Source organism: Thamnophis elegans, chromosome 11 (genome assembly GCF_009769535.1).
Source record: "Thamnophis elegans isolate rThaEle1 chromosome 11, rThaEle1.pri, whole genome shotgun sequence".
Taxonomy (NCBI): domain Eukaryota; kingdom Metazoa; phylum Chordata; class Lepidosauria; order Squamata; family Colubridae; genus Thamnophis; species Thamnophis elegans.
In genome coordinates, this window is record NC_045551.1 from 16390346 (window position 1) to 16396345 (window position 6000).

Here is a 6000-nt window from a genome sequence, read left to right on the forward strand (position 1 = left end):
TTCGGTACTTTTGCCTCTAACAGTAATTCATTGAATACTTTCAGCATTGAATAGTTATAGTATTTTGTAAGGTTTTAAATAGCTCTGCTGGTAGCGACAATTTCCAGCTGTGTTTTTCTTCTTCCACAGTCTGCTTTACTTGTAGGAGTCCTCAACCACCCTCTGCTCTTGGTAGATATTATCGGTCAACATCACTTTTAGGGTGCAAAGCATGATTCATTGTCATAAGCTTCCTTGTTTTTCTGTCCAAATTGTCCAACTCCAATCTGGGTCCAGTCAATTATTCCTGCAGAGTATCGATTACAGGTATAGCCCAGGTATTTATGGCTTTTATAATGTTTCCTCCACTCAGTTTGGACTTTAATATCTTGCGAATTCGTCGAATGTACTTGGCTGAGGTTAATCCTTGACTTTATTATGCATTAAGTCGAGGCCTCGAAAATCCCCAAGTACTTTGTAGCCGTCTTCTGGTTTTACTGCCTTTATCATTTCTTCGGTCTCAAGTTGTATTCCATCATATTCTAGGACCTTGCCTGCCTTGATTGCCATTGTTGCACATTTATCAATTCCAAACTGCATATCAATGTCTTGGCTAAATTCTTTTATGCTTTCAATTAATAAATTCAGTTCAGCTTTGTTTTACCAAACAGCTTCAAATCATCCATGTACACCAAGTGTGAAATGTTCAGTCCTTTCTTTGCAAGTTTGTATCCACCGTTCACCTTCTTCAAAATGGTTGTCAGTGGTAGCATTGAGAGTATAAAAAGTAGGGGTGAAAGGGAATCACCCTGGAAAATGCCTCATTTAATTTCAACTTCACCTAGTTCTTCCCCATTAGCCATAAGCTTCATTTTCCAGAGGTTCATTGAAGTTTCCATGAATTTTTGTGTGTTGCTCTGATGCCAAAGATTTTCAGGCATTTCTTGATCCAGCTGTGGGGAACTGAATCAAATGCTTTCTTATAGTCTATCCAAGCCATGAACAGCTTGGTTCGTCTTTTCTTTGAATTCTTTAGGATTAGCTTGTCAATCAGCAGTTGGTCCTTTGTTCCTCTTGAATTTTTGCAGCATCCTTTCTGTTCTACAGGAAGCAAGTAATTTCTTTCCAAGTATCCATAAATTTGGTTTGCAATGATACCAGTAAGGAGCTTGTATGTTGTTAGCAAACAGATGATTGGCCTATAGTTTCCAGGGTCCTTTCCTTTTCTTTAACTTTTTGGATCAAAAATATCCTTCCAGTTGTCATCCATTCATCATTTGACTTCATCAGTTATCACTGAACCAACTGATGAACTAACTCAAAACCAAAAAGAATTGAAGGAGTAAGATCATGGAGCATTTTCTGCTTAATGAGGAAAGGCAACGTTTACCATATTAAAAACTGCGCCTAAGAAAATTTTGGCCCCTATCATGAAAATGGTTAATGCAGTGTTTTCAACAATTGAATCGGGATCCATCTTGGAAACGAACCAGTTAATGTACAGTGCTGCTGGTAATAGTCACCAATGAAGTAGGCATTAAAATCAAAGTACCTAGTCACACAACGGAAAAAGCATCAAAGCCAAAGTGGAAAATCCGATTAGAACAAAAGACAAAAATTAAGGGCAGATGCTAGCAACTTAAAGAACATGCCATGAGCAATGGCTTAAAAACAGCAAAATCATAGATCAGCTAATCAGAAGATATAGATGGGATACAAGAAACATCAATGAAGCTGTAGAGATTGTAAAACAGCAGATAACAGCAACAGCTAGAGGCACAAATCATCCAATATAAACAAAATCAACAATTTTGATCAGACAAGGGCATTTTTATCAAAGTCTTAATGTGAATGGTGACACCAAAAGTGAAAAACCAGAAAGCAGGCCACAGTTGAATTCTGGAAAGAATTGTGGGAAAATGCAAAGGACTACAATAAGGAAGCAAAGTGGATACATGATTTTGAGAAAAGCATTGGCAACAAACAAATGCAAGTATTAGAAATAACAACTGAGATGGTCAAAAATCGAGGTAAAAAAGGTAAAAAATTGGACATCACCTGGAAAGGACCAATTACATGGTTTCTGGCTCAAATATCTGACCAGTTTACATGCAATATTGGCCAGTCAATTGAATGAAATTTTACAAAAGGGCCAAATTGATGAATGGTTGACAACTGGAAAAACATACTTGATTTAGAAAGATGCAACTAAAGAACAACACCTGAAAAACTACAGACCAATAACATGCTTGCCAACAACCTTCAAATTACTCACAGGCCATTATTGCAGATAAACATGATGATATTGTAAACAAACAACATCTTCCAGTAGAGCAAAAAGGCAACAAAAGAAGGAGCAGGGGCACAAAAGATCAGCTCCTAATTGATAAAATTGATATTAGAAACTGTAAGAACAGAAAAATGAACTTGAATATGGTCTGGATTGATTACAAAAGGCATTTGACTCACTGCCACATAGTTGGATCATAAAATGCTTAGAAACAACTGGCATTAGCAAAAATATTACATCCTTTACTGAAAAGGCGATGAAACAATGGAGAACTGAGTTGGCAGTAGGGAATGAGATCTACGGAATGGTTAATTCAAGCGAGGGAATTTTCCAGGGTGATTCACTTTCACCTCTTCTCTTCATCATCGCAATGATCACACTATCAGTAATCTTTAAAAAAATGAAATTAGGCTACCAAACAGCCAAAGAAGCTGAAAAAATTTCGCATTTACTATATATGGATGATTTGAAACTCTATGGAAAGTCAGAAATAGAAATCCAATCATTGACAAACACAGTCTAAGTATTCAGCACCGATATTTCAATGCAGTTTGGCATGGAAAAATGCGCCACTGTATCCATAAAAAGAGGCAAAATCACTGCATGTGGGGGAATTGAAATGCCCAATGGCCAACTAATTAAATGCAATGAAAATGAAGCCTACAAATACTTAGGCATTCTGCAGTTCGATAACATCAAGCATGGAGAAGTAAAAACTATTGTCAGGCGAGAATACACCAACAGAGTTAGGAAAATTTTGAAATCTAAATTGAATGGTGGAAATACAATCAAGACCATAAATACCTGGGCAATACCAGTTATAAGATTCACAGCTGGTATAGTTAACTGGACACAAGCTGATTTGGACATTTTGGACCGAAAAACCAGGAAACTAATGACAATGCACACCACATCCACGTGGTGATACTGATAGACTTTACCTGCCCCAAAAATCAGGTGGCAGAGGATTATTACAAGTAAAGTAAACAGTTGAAGAAGAAAAACATGCACTGGCTGATTATTTAAAAGAAAGTCAAGAACATCTATTAATCGAAGTAAAGAACAAAAATGGTTTATGGTTTATGGTTTATGGTTGTTTATTCATATGCCGCCCTTTTCCCTGGGGGGACTCAGGGCGGCTCACAATCCAAAAGGGAAAGGGGAAAAACAGACTTTTTACATATAAAACAATACATAATTAAAACACAACATTCATACCATTCGGGCGGGTTACAATTTTTAGCCCCAGGCCTGACGGGATAGCCAGATTCTAAGGGCTGTGCGGAAGATCTGTAGGGTGGTGAGGGTACGAATCTCCATGGGGAGATCGTTCCATAGGGTCGGAGCTGCTACCGAGAAGGCTCTCCTCCGCGTGGTTGCCAGTTGGCACTGACCAGCAGATGGAACCCGGAGGAGGCCTAATCGATGAGATCTAATAGGTCGTGTGGAGTTAATTGGCAGTAGCGAAGGCCCAACAGTACTGAAGGCCCAACAGACAAAACAAGAATACAGAAAAGATGTGATAAAATCAAGAATGGAGAGTTGGCAGAACAAAGCACTGCATGGCCAATTTCTGGAAAAAAATAAAGATAAAGTGGACAGTGAACAAACTTGGTTATGGTTAACAACAGGTACATTAAAAGAAAGAAACAGAGTCACTAATCCTGGCTGCGCAAGAACAAGCTATCCCGCAACAAATGCCATTAAGGCCACAATCGAAAAAATCCTCTGATGATGCCAAATGCAGACTTTGCAAGAAGCTGATGAAACTGTTGATCACATACTCAGCTGCTGTAAAAAAATCACGCAGACTGATTATAAATTGCGGCACAATCAGTAGCACAAATGATCCATTGGAATTGGGGCAAAAATTTTAATATAAAACAGCAACAAATGGTGGGAACATCAGCCTGAAAAAGTCACCGAAAATCAGATGGTCAAGATCTTGTGGGATTTCCGTATACAAACGGACAAAATACTGGCACATAATACACCAGACATCACACTGGTTGAGAAAAATAAGGTTACAATCATAGACATCGCAATACCAGGTGGATAGCAGGGTTGATGAGAAGGAACATGAAAAAATCGCGAAATACCAGGACTTAAAAATTGAAATTCAACGTTTATGGCACAAACCAGCAGTGGTAATTCCAGTGGTAATTGGCCACTGGATGCTATTCCAAAAGCTCTGGAATACATTTAAATCAGTTAAAAAATGACAAAATCACCATCAGTCAAATGCAAAAAGCCGCACTGCTTGGATCTGCACAAATATTACGAAAATACGTTACGACGTCCTAGGCCCTAGGTGAGGCCCGACTAGTAACCAATGCCAAATCCGGCGAAACACTGGCCACTGTGATACAATTGTATTATAACAATAACAATAATAATTTACTTGTGCAGTTGTCCATAAAAATCCTTTTGATTTTTATTTGGTGCATATATTGCCACTAAAAGTATCTGTTTATAGTTCATCATTATTTCCCCGATTATAATCCCTCCTTCCTCATTTGTAAGATTTGTACTTCAATTTTCCTTATGGCACTAAGAACCTCCAAAACCACTTTTTTCTGCTTTTATTCCCTTTTGTTGGGACACCTCCTCTTTTTGCAGTTTTTACAGTTTTCCCTGTTCCGCTGCCAAGACTGATGAAGTTTTTTTGTCTGCTTTTTATTTCCCTCCATTTTTCCCTTTTTTTCTTTAAATTCTTATTAGATTTCTGCTTTCCTGGGTTCAGAATTCTATTTAGACTTGATTTAATGATTTTTGCATATATTTTTTAATAATTTCACGTTGTTATTCTAATTCCAGTTTTCCATGCTGTCCAGTTCCAAGTTATGGTTGGTTATACAATTCTTATTTCAGAGTTCTAATCCACTTTAATTTATCTACTTCAACTGCTGTGGGGAACAGCAATGGAAGCCATCTTAGTCTTTTGTTCTTCCTTAATATCCATTTCCAAGATTGCAGTTAGTTATACAAATCTTATTTCAAAATTCTGGTCCACCTTAAGTTTAATTAATCCAACTACTTTGAAACCAGAAGAGAAGCTGACACCATCTTAATCTTTTGCAGAAGAAAAAGAGAAGAAAGAGGAGAGAAAAACCCTTCGTATTTCCCAGGTCTGAGTCTGATATTTATTCTTTCCTTTAATAACTGCTCACCTGTAAGAAGCTTGTAATCAGTCAAAAGTTTTTCTTTGCCTCCTGCTATCCCAAATTCTGATTTATGGGAGTTGGTTAATTAATACTTCCTGCACAGTCAAGGTTAAGTTATCCGTTATCAGTAAAAAGATGTCCTTTTTTCTTGATTATATTAACTGGAAGGAATTCAAACAGAGTAAAAGTAAACTTCTTGAGATATTGGTTTCTATTCCAAATTTCAAAACCAAAGTTAAAGTTTATGATTGAGTGGATTTGTCACTTCTCTGCTTTCTATTCTTCTGTCTGAAAGCATTTCAAACAAAGAACTTCTGGGGGGGGGGACTGGTGTTACAATCCTCCACCTTTCTTCCTTCCTTTTCTTTTGGAAAAAGAACGTCCCGATCTGACCATCAATATTATTTACATTCTCAAGATTTCTTTGCCTTTTCCACGTTTAATTTATAGTTGTGGGTTAGATAAATTTTCTTACCCGATCTTTCATCTCTTCCACTCCCCTCCTGTTCCATTTGCTTTGACAAAAAAACTAGCATCTTGTCAGTCATGTTGAAGGCTGCCTCCCCG